Source organism: Amphiura filiformis, chromosome 17 (genome assembly GCF_039555335.1).
Source record: "Amphiura filiformis chromosome 17, Afil_fr2py, whole genome shotgun sequence".
NCBI lineage: Eukaryota > Metazoa > Echinodermata > Ophiuroidea > Amphilepidida > Amphiuridae > Amphiura > Amphiura filiformis.
In genome coordinates, this window is record NC_092644.1 from 55660811 (window position 1) to 55676480 (window position 15670).

Here is a 15670-nt window from a genome sequence, read left to right on the forward strand (position 1 = left end):
ACCTCTTGTAAAGATGCAGAAAAAAACAACAATACAAGTGTGCTCTTTCATTTAATGACATAAAATTGGAAAAATATTGTAAGTCAGATTGATAGCAATACTAGGCAATACCATCCAGCTAAATTTATAAGAACCAGAATCAACTCTTACAAATTCAGTTTATGGCCCCGTACAGTACAGTGGAATGATCTCTCACCAAACGCTCTCAAGATCACCAATATTTCAGCTTTCAAAACAGCTTTGAGTAACAAATAACCTTTTTGTAAGATTGTTAGTGTCTATGTGTAGAATTATGGGTTATTGGTTGTTGTTTTTTCATTCATTGCCACCGCACTGTTTCACGATTAGATATTGCTTCATCAACGTTTTGAGTATGAGATAGATGAAATGATTAGCCTATACTGTTTTCATGGTCGACTTCTGTGATCGGTGCATCTGCTTCATGGGGATTGCACATCCAATATCTTCGGTATGTTCGACATGAGGGCATAAACATAAATTGTTGATTATTTATTATGAAGGTAATGGATGGATTTTATTCTTCAGGTAATTATGTTTGAAGAACAATACCTTCCCTGCACTATTGTATAAACTATTTTGTATAACGAAACGGTGTGCCGAATTCGAAAAGAAGTAAAATACCTGTTGCACAAAATCCAGCCTCCATGGACACAACATAATGAGCCCTACCTCAAAAGAACCATTATACAGGTACATAACTTACAACATATATGAGGGGTCATATAGAGACAAGAAATAGAGAACAAAATATTGAACTTGAATGAATGATGAATTTGGTCAAAATTCTGGTTGTAGATTTAACCTTTATATTCATGTAATTATCTTAAAACAACACACTCTTGTATGCCTACTTTATATTTAATACGCATCGTCGGTTTTGTATCGACACTTTCATATTGGATTATTATACAAATATTGACTGCTCAGGAGGATAATGGTGCCAAATAGCTACTCGAGTTAATTAAGGAGCGTATGCTTCTACTATCTTCCCGAGAGCAAAAATAGTGAACTCAGTGAAATATAAACTGCTCCTCCTGTCAAATCGGCAAAGCCTCGCTGAGGGAAACAATCCATATTTCAATATTTCTACCATTGTACTCATAAACATTCAATGTTTTTATAGGCCTACTATCAATTAATGTTCAAGGGTGGATGTAAAACGCATTTCAAGGTATAGGGATAGAGTAACATCCTCGCGGTAATTATTTATCAAAGTCAAATACAACGGTCGTTTAAAATAATAAGTTTTGGTATGTTATGGTTTTGATCACGTGGTTTCCCATTATCATGCCTAAGCTCTTGAATGACGTCATTACCAATAACTGTGTCTGTACCCTTTGTTGAAAACATGAAACATGGTTTTCCTTTGAGTTTGTTACATAATCGTTTGACCGCAGATAATCAGGTTTGAAGTTGATTAAAGCATACGAAAGAAGTTTTTAAATTTCGCAGTGCAATATTCACGAGCTGAGAAGTCGAACAAGTCAATCTACATTTGAAAGCGTGATTGAGTTTTCGAAATAATCCTAGGCTTATTTCCCTGTGAAAAAATATAGGCCATCTAAGTATTTCCACCGAGATTACAAAAAAATAGACACTCGAGTGATGTGGGAAGTGGTGTATGTGGGGGAGGTAAGGGAGAAAAAGAAACAGAGTGGATAGAGCAGTGGGAAGTGGAGTGGGAGAGGAGAGCTCGAGAGAGGAGTAGGATAGTGTGTAGGGGAGAGGAGATATCGAGTGTAGGGGAGGCGAGGGGGGAAATACTGTGGAGAGGGAAGAGAAGGTTATATGGGTAAGGAGAGGGGATCCTCGGTAAGAGGTATGGGTTGTGCCTTTTGGGGACAATAAACTAATTCATAATAAAATCATCTCCATCATCATGCATCGTTTATGTTTCATACAAACAAAGAAAAAAAAATTATGACGCTTATACTTCCAGCACCGTCCACGTGTGATTGATATCCGATATATAATTGTCTACATTCAATATAAACACAACCGGATATATATATGTTATTTGCTTAGCACAATCATGACAACAAGCTATTATACTTATGATCCTCTCTACACCTCTTGACAAATGTGGTAGTGGTGCTTTTAGATGTTTTGATTGCAGACAAGTTCTGCCCCTCTTTTAATCCTCTGATTTTTGGTTTCTGAATAAAAGAGAAACGAAAACTTAATACTTGAAACGAGCGAATGAAACATATAATAATAACAATTACCTTCAGGCTAGAATTATTTACTCCCAGAACCACTTAATGATAAGGCTAATATCACCGATGATCCAATCACTGTCAATTACAGATTCATCGGTAGCTTCAAAGTGGCATCAATATTTTGTTAGTATGTTCTACTATACAAATATTATCATATGGCCTCTTAGTTATTGAAATTCCTTGATGCGAAATTTTTGTATGTAAGGTCAGAAATTGTTTAACATTTTAGCAAAATGTGCAGTAGTTAAAAATATTGTTAACACTTAATTATTGCCAAAGGGATCCGTACCCAACATTTGTTTGTTTGTTGTTGTTTTTTAATTTTATACAATATTATTTTCTATTTAATACATGAAGTACGTCGTAGCCTTGTAATTTCATGTCCATTGATATTATTGAAGACATTACATTACGTATGAGGTAACCTACACGATCGTGTTATCGAAGTTGCTTTAAATCATGAAAAATTGTGTCTGACTCCAAAGTCAAATGCGCAAATTGAATAAAATGAATTGGACGATCTAAGACGACAACATAAAATGTTTGTGTAACAAGTTGTATTGACACAGACGCCAGCCAACCTTAGCTATCAGCTTTGTTGTTGTTGTATTTTGTTACACAAACATAATACGACGTTAATGGCAAAGAGACACAAAGCATGTTTATAGTACATATGTTAACATGTTGAGTATTCTTATGTAGCCTGTATATTTATAGCGAATTGACTTCACCGCAAAATCATTCCCTCAAATGTCCTCCTAGACTATAAAACGGTTAAAGCATTTTTGAACATAAGTTGGTATTAGGACTTGCCAGTTAGCGCCAATCCGGATTGAAATGTGTATGGGGACAATCAGTCTGAATTATCAAATACGAATGTTTTCGAATGCAACACATCTTGACATAGTAATGAGGACTCACTTATTGAAAAATTCAAATTTTACCGGTTTATTGAGCGCAAATTCCCGAGAAAAATCCGACTATGTACTTTAAATTTTGAGCAGAACAAACACTGTCAAAAATGTGCTTGGATATGTAGTTTTCAACATATTTTCCACATTCGCCTTGCTATAACATTGAATAACATTGATCTGTTGACCTAGTGACGAAAAAATGTTTTTAGGTTGAAGTGTTAGCTTTCGTTTGATATATAAAAAATTCTGATTGGATAAAGGGAACACTTGAGGTTTCGACAAAACCAATCAAAGAGGCTCATTTTCAGCTAGAAGCTCCACAGCTCTTACATTTCTATGCACTCAACCGTGTAGTGTAATCAAAGACTGTGGTGGAGACATTCACTGCCTGTTGTTCTCTGCTTGGAAGCTCTTGGACGAAAATGTGTGCTTAGGTGTATCGAGGTGGAAACATGGGCATGATGGTTTATAAGAGAATCGTTTTTGTATAGAAACTATCCATATGCCTTTTTCTGGCTAAAAATAAAATAACAAATAGGGGGAGGCCATGCATTTGGGGTTTTTCGATCTTTGACTTTTTTAGCCTTTTGTCTTCCACAGCCAATCATTCGCGTAAAATAAATATTCTTCTTTTTCAACAAGATCAACATAAGACCTTTTGAATTGATGGGAATGTTCTATTGCTCGAAACGATAAAATTCGAATCCCATCAAGTTCACATGACCGTTTACTGATGCAAAGAGAAAAATTTGCAGGTTTTCTTGATTGAAATGTACAGATCACATGTCATGTTATGTTGGCAGGCAAGTGCTTCTATTTGTTGATTTTGACCATCGGTTTGTGATTGAATGACTGCCAATGTTACTAAACGCGATGTTTCATTTCACGAGGGCTAGTGAATAATTGAAGAGACGTTCGCCTGTCAGACTCTAGTTGCCCTACATATATTTTATATCCTCTAATTCTTCAAAGAAAACCATAAACAACATGAAGGCATTAACACTTGAAATCTCCAATCTCCAAATCAAATCACATTATACTCATCATGTAAATAAGTACCAAAATCTAGTTGTAGGTAACAGAAGTACAAAAATCCACACAATCAACTCTTTAAAGTGCCTGGATTCGTTATTGAGCCATTTGTTTGTTCAAAGTATGGGCATATCGCTGTGGAAATGGTAAAAACAAAATCTTCAACATTCTCACTTCATGGTTATTTTGACATTAAACTCATAGTAATAATACGACAATAACATGATAAGGAACCAAGTCATAGTCTCTAATTTGCATGTAAATTTGCACGTAAGGGGCTGTCATTTTCTTCAAAAGAAGTGGAGTAACACATGTGTCAGTGATAAAAACAAATTTTATCCTCCCGCTCTAGGGTCGAGATATTGTATAACCCCCTATTAGTTTAGTTTGAAGAAGGAGCTTTGGTGCACCCCCGGAAATCAACTTCTAATCGACGTCGCGTCTGTAGATCAGACGAAATGCGTAAATAACAATAAGCTATGTTAAAAATGTCAAAAACTGTCAACAGGGGTCAAATTTCATACAACAGTTTTGACATTTCTGGTCATAACAATTCAGAAAATGTATAGTTTGACCTATTTGCGACATACTGTTCTTGAGTCATAAGTAGAAAGGTCAAAATTACACTCTACAGATCAATAATATTTGTAATTGTGAAAATTAAAATTCGGTTACTATGTTGGAAAATAGTCGAGTTCTGATGATATTTAACCCTTTCCCCAACGCTCTAATGTAAATTAATATAGAATCTAGGTGCTATTGATTTCATTTTACTTGCAAGCATATTCCATAAGAAAAATAATTTGCATAAATATCACTTGAATATCACTATAGAATTTCACCAATAAGGAGAAGTTTTTTGCTCGTCCGAACTTGCCAATTGGGTAACCTTTCTTGTTATATAAAGACCTTATTCTATGAAAACTTTAGAGATGAAATCAAAACTCTTTTACGTCCGGTTGGAGCCGGTTTCTATTGTTCTAAATATTCGAACGCGGTTCAACCGCCTATAACCGCATGTGACCAGACTGTCGAGTTGTGATTTCATCCCTTACTCAGTTAGCAGCCTGCACAACCGATTCTTTTGTTTGGCAAGGCTCACTCAGTCATTTAATGAGGCAATACAAACGATCGAATTTGGTGTTGAAATGAGCTAAATTTTTAGTTACACCTTTTCGATGTAAAATTAATTTTCTCGGCCAAATGAAAAGCAATCATGTTTATTTTTTCAGTAAATGTCAGGAAATATTGTAGTGCTTGATACTGTATTTTTTTTTCAAATTCTAGTGTTAAACTTAGGCGTGAAATTTAGTCATTTAGTGTAAGATTTTCAATTTTGATAGGCTTAAACTCTGTCCGCGAGCCTTTTTTGGATCAACCTTTTAGCTTTTCAAAGTAAGATAGTTCGCTAATGAAGGATTTTTCCCAACTTTCTAACGCACATCACCGTGAGCGATATATCATAGTTTTGTCAGAATTCCCGTTTTGATTTCACCATCTTTCACTGTCGGCTGAAAAAATTTCAAAATCAACACGTGTAGTACTAGCATTGTGGATCGATATCCCTGGGTTTAATAGGAATACCGGCATGGCTATAGTGTTGCCAGAACTTCAATATAGCAAAGAAATTCCCAGACCTATAGCGCTCCTACTGATCATGTTTAACCAGAACACCCAATTGGGGATTTAATCGCTGGTCGGGCAATTTGCTTTCAATGGAAAATTGACCTGGATAAACAACAAAGGAAATATCGACTATTTCTGTTGGTTGCTCTCGAGATAAAAAGTACTGAGATATCCCTGGTTAGACATTTTCGGAGTATGAAGGGAAAAAGGGTAAAATAAAAACGGAAATTCTAACAAAACTATAATATATAGACCCACACGATGTGCTTTACAGAGGTGGGAAATATCTTTCTTTAGCAAACTATATTAGTTTGAGACGCTAAAAATGAATTCCGTAAAAGCTCGCGTGCGAACTGAAGGCCTATAAAAATCAAAAATATCACACTAAAAGACACAATTTGATGCTTAATTTTAACACCAGGATTTGTAAAAAAAATGTATATCCAAGCACCAAGTTTTTAATGACATTACTGAAGAAGAAAAAAATATTGCTTTATATTTGACCGAGAAAATTAATTTCATAGCAAAAAGGTGTATCTCTGAATTGTGCTGATTTTAACATGTATCGATCGACTTTCAGCGCGACTAAGCATTTCTAAAGAATCGGTTGTGCAGGCTGCTAACTGTACTTGCCAGAAATCATTCATGATGTATTGTTGATTTTATCGCATCCTTTTGTGATTGAATGACAGTGAATGTTACTAAAAATTATGTTTTATTTCTCAAGGGCTTTTCAATAATTAAATTGACGTTCGAATGTGAGTCTCAAGTGTATGTATTCTTACCATTCTATGAGGAATATCATACACAAAGTTGTGAAGGCTATCTTTTCAGTATGTACTTTCCATTTGAAATTACAAACACATTTCCTGTCCAGAAGTCCTACTACATGTACTTTATTATAGAAAGTAATTTAAGTATGGTACAACCTTTGAAAGTGCATGCATGCGTTGGTGAGTCGTTTGCTTATTCAGAGTATAGATAGATAGGTGTTGGAAATATAAAGATATCTTAAACATCTATGGAGCAGTGTATAATAGTTAATCAAACACTCTCTCTATTCTTTTGTAATCTAGGTAGAAATATTTCGATGGTCTATATTTTTCACAGAGATAAGCCTAGGCTTATTTCGGAAACTAATTAACGCTTTCAAATGCAGATTGACTGATTCGACTTCTCTGGTCTTGAATATTGCACTGTGAAATTTTAAAACTTCTTTTGTATACTTTGATCAAGGTAATTTCAAACCTGATTTCTTGTTGTCACACAGTTATGTAACAAACTGAAATGAAAACTGAATCGGCTTTCTACAAGTTCTAAGTTTCTAACAAAGGGTACAGACAAAGGTATTGGTAATGATGTCAGTCAAGAGCTTAGGCAAGATAATAGGAAACCACGTGGTCAAAACCAAAACCAATACTAACACTTATTATTTGAAACGACCGAATATCTGTTTAAATTAAATATTTAATACCAAAAAGAAGCTGTCATGCAGACGGGAATATGGTGCTAGTTCTCTACAAATCTACCAAGCAGTAAAATCCCAAAAAAGAATGAAAACAAACACAATCTTCATTACAGCCAGTTGTTGACAACAATTGTTAACGAATGATGTTAACCCCGTTCAACCTGATGGTTTGAACCAACATTATCATAAACTTTGCCACGTGTGCATGAACATTTAGCAGGTGCTTTTTTCGTTTGCTTTTTTCGTTTACTTTTTTTACCATCTGAACATTTTCATTGGGTGAATATATAACAATATTACCCTTTTTCAAACACATGCTCATCAGCTGATGCACCTGTTGATAGATCCGGATTGGCCCAAGTTCATTGCCCATACTCCTCCGCAAACCTTGTCCTGACGATAAACACTGTAACCTATGTTAGATTATTGTTAGAATTCTATTTTCTGCTTATGATCTGCGGCCATTGAATTGCACGCTTATTCAAATTTACTCAAATAGGTCAAATATTTCTTCAAATGGAATAGTCTCGTGTTCTATTTGTGATGGTATTTTCAGTCTTGTTCTGTCTCATTTTATCCTTAGTATAAGTCAATTCCAGGTGGAAACCCTGCAACTCTTCAAACGTTGTAATGGCTGACAAATCGAGCCATGGGAGCCGCAGATAAACATTCTGGTAACCACTCTAAAGTGGTGAAGTACGCACATTAGACAGAGCAATTATTGCTGAAATGATCTTCTTTTAACGAAGATGTTCGACACTGTTTATGCACCTTTCACTTGGTTTTAACATTCGTATATCGAAGACGTCGGACATTGTAGTTACCAAATATTTACAGTCAATTCTCAGGAGGCCGATGCACTGAGTACTGGGAAAACAATTACAGGCTGATTGCCGTGTTATTTATAAATGAACCCAGTGCAGCATCAAAAGCGACAAAAAAGACCAATTCCGAATTTGTAATATGTTATCAAAAACAACATTTTGAAAGTATTTGACGACGGAAAAAATATTCAACGACGGAAACGTTTACAATATAATCACAAAGTTGAACAAAATATATGATTTTGCTGCACAACAGTCTCATGTTGTCCCGCCTTTGCATTCAAATATATAGAAACACCACCCGCTATGTAGAAGGTCACTTGGAGACTTACTGTCTATAAGCTGTTATGGCAGCGCTGAGATGATCACGTGCGTATTTATAAAAGCGCATCTATAAATATAACCGAAGCACACTGCTAATGAAATTTATTACACATCATCACTTTCGTTTCAAATGCAATTGGGGTAATTAGTTAATATATCTAACTATTCAAAGAGTGAACGGAAATGATAATAGAGAGGAACATCTTCGTGGTTAATATTTATCTCAACAGATTCCGAGGTTGTGAATGTTTAGCTTACAATGTTGCTAGAGAAAGCTCGCTTATGGATGACAGTTTAAGATGAACACGTTTGCTACTGCTGCCGGAAACAAATAATAATAATATTAATCTGAAAACACCTTGAGGATGAACCACTTATATACCTAATATCTGCAATGTTCCAATCAATGTCAATTATATTCATATTTAATAGCGCGAAGGTTACATACGACTTATTTTATTTGATCATTTCAATCTTTATTGCCATCATTAAAAAAAGAGGAAACACATAATCCAGACTACAGAATGGAGTAGAAGAATGCCATCCCGATATCTCAGTAGAAGCATAAATACCAATACATACAAAACATTCTACACTGTACAATAAATTCCTATGTCTTTGAGCCCAGATCGATCAAACTTTTGGGAAAGAAACTTCGAATATTGCTTTTATGCTTGCATGTGAAGTCGATTCTTAGTTTCCTGTCACAGCCGCGGATCCAGAGAACCAAAAATACGGGGGGCGCAAAATACATGAGATAGAGGGCGACGAATCATGGCCGCGAAGCGGTCATCGCGTCGCGCTTGCGCGACGCAGGGGGGTGTCTGAGGGGGGGATGTGCCCCCTCAGAAGTGAGAAACTTTTGCAAAATGAAGACCTATTATTGAAGCCATTTGGTGGACCATTTTGACATTATTATTGTGCATAATTAGAGTTTGAAAGAGCGGAAAATTGGTAAAATGGCCACGACGGCTCATTTCCCATTCGTAAACAAATTTACAATATTATTGTATAAATTCAATTGCTTACTTGACGCAGGGGGGTGTCTGAGGGGGATGTGCCCCCTCAGAAGTGAGCAACTTTTGCAAAATGAAGACCTAATTGAAGCCATTTAGTGGACCATTTTGACACTATTATTGTGTAAAATTTGAGTTTGAAAGAGCGGAAAATTTGTGAAATGACCATGACGGCTCATTTCCCATTCGTGAACAAATTTACAATATTATTGTATAAATTCAATTGCTTGCCCGACGCAGGGGGGTGTCTGAGGGGGATGTGCCCCCCTCAGAAGTGAGCAACTTTTGCAGAATGACCTAATTGAAGGCATTTGGAGGACCATTTTGACACAATTATTGTGTAAAATGTGAGTTTGGAAGAGCAGAAAATTTGTGAAATGACCATGACGGCTCATTTGAAATTCGTCGACAAGTATTGTATAAATTCAATTGCTTTAAACATAAAGTTCCGGGTCCAAAGTATAAAGAAACAGGCAACTTATTTATACATACGCAGGGGTGTCTGTGGGGGATGTTCCCCCCTTTTGCAAAATGAAGCCATTTGGTGGACGATTTTGACACTATAATTGTGTAAAATTTAGTTAGTTAAAGTTCGGAAATGTGTGAAAATGAAGGCCCAATCAAAGCCATTCGTGGACCATTATTCACTGTAGGCCTAATCATTAAGTCATTACTTCAAACAACATAGGCCTAAAGTGTACGGGTGTCCAAAACAAAAGCGAAAACGGGCAGTTGTTTACGCATATCCGCATATATACGTAGGGGCGTCTGAGGGGGGAAATTTTTGCAAAATGATGGCCCACTTGAAGCTATTTGGTGCACCATTTTTACACTATTTATATCATTGCTTTAAACAAAAAAGGGCCCGAACACAATTTGCAAAATTTTAAATGTTACACTGGTCCACTGACCATGCTGAGACACATTGTAAGACTTGAGACACACAATTAGGCCTACTAAAAGCTACTAAACCATACATGGATTGATGTCAGCATTGACTCCGGCAATGCCTAAAATAATCACAGGCGTAGGCCTATAACCTACGCCTATTAGGCCTTCGATCGACCCGACTGTGCAGTTTTTTAGGCACGGGTCTACTCAATTTCGCGCAATGTAACCTTACTCTTCTCTTTTTCTTGCTTTTCTCTTCTCTTTTTCTCCTTCTCTCCTTTCCCCTTTCCCCGTTTTGACGGGGGCGCGCGCCCCATCTTTCCTAATTTTGCTATTTTTACGGGGGGCGCGCGCCCCCTCCGCCACCCCCCTGGATCCGCACCTGCACGTACCATAATTTTACCGTAACTTTCATTATGTTTTGAAAACGTCCATTTTCTGTAGAATTTTGATTGTATAATACAATTTAAGCTCTCAAAATGTCAGTCATTTCTTTGGCAATTTTTGACCAAAAAGGTGGACTTTTTATTCGGATTGGCATTTGGATTGAGTTCGCTTTTTTCATCCTGTTTTATTAATGAGAATTTGAATATTCCCTTATTACATACCTGATGATCAAGGCTTACCAGAAAGGTTTGTAAGTAACTAATGTATTATGTAATACACGGCTGTTTGACGGCTTGTGGAACTGTATTAATTTTTTGCTAAGTTGAACACTGATGGCGCTATTAATCTAAAATTTTGTTTTTGCATCTTTACAAGGGGTAGACACTTGTATAATCAGGAAGAACTCATATTATTTTGTCTAAATTAAACATATAATATATGTAAATAGCGCCCTCAATTTGCACACAATATAAAATTATTTTTAAAAAATACCACAAAAAGGCAAAAAAAGATTAGAAATTGGACAAAGAAAAGGAAAAATATTATTTAAAATAGCTTAAAAATCTATGTGTATATTAGTATGATAACTGTTGGTATTTTCCAGTTTTAGAATTGAAATTATATGTTTTGTTAGAAAAACTAATAAACGATCCCATCAAACAACCGTGAATAGCATTATCTGAGTTAAAGTTAGAAAGCGGTTCATTTTAAAACTTTTATTCAATGCCAGCCAGTCTTCAGTAGCGAGTGAATTTGATATCAGCATCACAGTATAATGATTTAGTGAGAAAATACCACGAAACTATTCCTAGGGCTGCCGCATTACTTCAATTTAAATTCTGTATGAAAGGAATTATCTGGCCATCCATAATTTGTAATTGTAATTTGTGTTACGTGTATTTTGATACGTTTTACATGATGTGGGAGGTAAAAACGGTGTTATCGCGTAGGCCCCATATATAATTGCACCAGAAACGCTAAGTGTATTACCTTCGGACAAACGCAAATAAGTTAAATATTTTACTAAAGTGTGTTTTTATTGGGTAATTAACACAACTATTACCGTTCACTTCTAAATTAAAGCATCAAACTCGGTACCTTAATGGGTAAATATAACTCAAAGAGATGCCCGAAAATTCGACCACATTAGTGACACTGTCGTAGTCTACACCCCCCTCTATAAATCGATTACTGTTATTCGTTTCTCAGCCGAATTCATAACCATTATCATTCTCATGTCTTTACGTAGGAGATAAAGGGTGGGAAACAGACCATTATCAGAAATGATGGGCGTGTTGTTCATGACTGGTGAGATGTTAGTTTGTTTGAGGTTGAGACCCCGATAGGGAGACCCCGATAGGGGTCGAAACCTCAAACCAACTAACATTGAGCCAGTCATGAACAACACGCCGCCCATTATTTCTGGTAATGGTCTGTTTTGAACCGTTTATCTTACATATACGGCGAGCAAAATTAAATTGTTTGCATCAAAATATGTATATATAATTGTTTAAAAATAAGTTTAATGCCAAACTTTAGTTTCTTGAATTAAAAACACTAACACCTCAGACGCCAGCATTATCAAATCAATAATAGTTATTGATCTCAATTTACATCTGTATTTGAAGTGGTTTGGTTGGTTATTAATCCGCTGGAGTGTATTCACCCCGTGACCATTGTTATTCAAATTAATGATTAATGAATAATGCAAAGAGTTGTCAACGTTTGGTCTACTACGATCTGTTTCAACACCATGAAATTTATATCTTAGAAAAATGTGAGTAACCAGATATTTGAAACATCTAGTAACGTTGTGTCCAATGGTGCTCCCCATTATGGGTAGGTCACAGTAAGGCTTTGCACCCCTAGCCTCTTGACTTGTAATGAGTACCGCAGGTTAGTTGCGAAGCTCCCCTGGTCGGGTAGTACCCCGGGGGTTCTTGCCTAGTAGCTAATTAGCATGGACCGTTGAACGTTTTTGGGTTGGGTAAGGATAAAGACAGGTTCCCTGCTAGAAACTAATGGCAAGTTTATATTAACGTACTGAGTATACAGGAAACGAAACGGTTACTTTTCATTTATGAGTATTAGCTCGTTATGCTAATTAAATTTTAATTTGCATAAATTTAACTATGTTAATTAATTGAGCACCAGTGGTGTTATATAAAATGTTAATGTTATACGAACTGCAGTAGCCCTCTATAATTTTCTCTTGCCATGTAACATTTGCATTTAAATCGAGCTGTAAATGCATTTGTTTCGTAAGTCTACCTGAGACTACATGTAGTAACTAACTCGGATTCTACATGTATGGTGTGATCCTTTCCATAGTGTTTCTAGAATGTCCATGGTATTCCATTTGTTTAGCTCGCAGCCCGAGACCGTTATCTTGAGCTATTGTGTTGATAATGGTCTCTGGGCAGCTAGCCACCTTCATTACTCTGGGTAATGGTTGGGGCAGCGAACCTTAAACAAAAGAAATACAATGGATAATCTGTGAATAGAAAAGGGCTAGACGTATATTCATGGATAATGTACAAGCAATCACATACTGCATCAGGCACGAAAATCTAATATTGTGTACTTTTGGTCTTTACATATTTTTTCTACTTTTGTTCTTTACGTTTTTTCTACTTTGGTTCTTTACATCTTTATATATATATATACAAATATTAAATTATAAACCATGCTGTTATTGTTTCGGGCACGCACAAACAAAAAAGGCAGGAGATTAATGCAAAGAACTGCCTATACTCATTTGTCTCACGTTGCTTTGATTTTGAATAATGGGAGCTTTCTATCTGTGGCGTGTCCTTTTTAGAGGAATCAGTATTTTTACAGAAAGATGTCGAATTTAGATATTTGGCGCTGCTATAAACATTCGAAATATAAAAGCACCGGACCACTTTTCTGCTCCTTTTTGCTATTCCCAGTGTTGTTCCCCGTTATCAATTATAGATAAAAAATAACACTTGATTAATACATTCATTAGGGTGCATCAAACGCCCCTCATGTCAACTGATTTTTTTGTACCTAGTCTTAAAATTTTTGTACCTAGTCTTAAAATTTGTCAAAAAAATAAGCTACACCAAATTTAAATTCATTCCGATGTCGTCTTCTGGGTCCACCGTGAGCCTAAACTTTGAACGTGATATGCTGCACTATGCAGCACATTAGCCATAAGGCAGCTATTCTAATACACAGATTTTCGGTACAAAATAATGGCTGCCATTTGCTAAACTTCTGGATTTTGAGTATTTTGGGGTATGTTGGGTCCTTTTTCAGTCCCAAATGATATTATAAGGATGTGACACCTGTTGGGACATGACAGTGTTACAAATATTTAATAGCTGCTCTATGTATCAACATTTTAAATCAGTCATTGCTGCCGTTTAATATATCTAGACTTAAAGATTAGGTAACATAAGCCTGTGTGTGGGCAATTGGCAATTAATTTCCCTCTATTATTTAACGAAGTATTAAAACTTGCCAGTTCATATGCAAAACTTCTGTTTTAAAATTGTCATATAATCTTACGCTTACGCAACCGGGTTGGGCATGCATCTTTTACCTGTCCTGCTCGACAACTTAAAGATTTTTAAGATCCAACTGAAGGTGGATCTCACAAGAGATGACAAGATTGTTGAACTGTGTATGTTTCTGAGTGGTCAGCAATCCATCAAACCCACCATCAAATTAACAGCAATTGGGAGCACTTCATAAAGCAAGATGAATGGCCAAATTGTTGTACTCCATCAAGATCTCCACACAGGATCACATTCTTCCACAAGGCAGAGCTTCCACAAGGCACATGGATAACAAAACATCAGCTGCCCAAGCTTAGTTTCCCATCTACAGCCCATACATGGTGGATTGACTTGTAGTGTTGTTGCTGACCACAGAATGACCTTACGTGTACAAGCACCTATTGGCATATGAACATGTAAATGCTGCAGTTTCTCGGAACACAGTCTGAAGCAACATCTCTGGGACCTAACTGAAGAGATGGTCTCATTTACACAAAAGAGTGCCGACAGAGGAGAATGAAGCAAGCACTGCCTAGTAAACTTCATGCAGTTAAACCTTGGGAAGAAATTAATGGTTGAACCATACATAATTTGGTACTGGCTTTGGAAAGCCAAAGTTCCCTGAAAATATTGATCTATCAACAGTCCTGGCTGATTAGCAAAAAAAGGACATTTTTCACAGTTAAAATGCTAAGATAGATGATAAGAGTTCCTTGCAGAGAATGTAGAAAACTGGCTACACTCTGCTGCTTCAGTCCTCCTTACATGTAGTCAATGTTGGATTGTTGGTGTATCAATGATCCTGTTGATCATGAGTAAAAGTAAGCTCAGAAACTGAGAGACATCAAAATGTTCCACAGGTTGTCGAGCATGACAGGAAAAAGATGCCCAACCAGCGTCAGCATAAATTATATGGCAATTTAACTATCATGAACTGGGTTATCTTATTTTCATCAATATGGTAAGTTTTTCTAATAGTATAATGTTAAATTTGTTATCTGGGCAAACTGCATATATAATAACACATGTTCTGTGTTTACTGGGTTTTTGTAACCTAAAATTATAAGTCTAGATACGCATATGACAACAATATGTCTAATTTAACATGTTGACACATGGGGCAGCTATTAAAGTTTTGTAGCATTGCATTGTCCTAACAGGTGTGACAACCTTAATATGATATGGGGCTGTTTAAAACGTCCCAGCATTACCACAAGTACCCAAATCCAGAAGGAAAGCACATGGCAGCCATTATTATGTACCGAAAATCTATGTATTAGAATAGCTGCTTTATGGCTATTGTGCTGCATAGTGCAGGATATCACGCCCAAAGTTCAGGCTCACGGTGGACCCAGAAGACGACTTCCGATTGAATTTAAATTTTGTGTAGGTTATTATTTTGACAATTGGCATATTTTAAG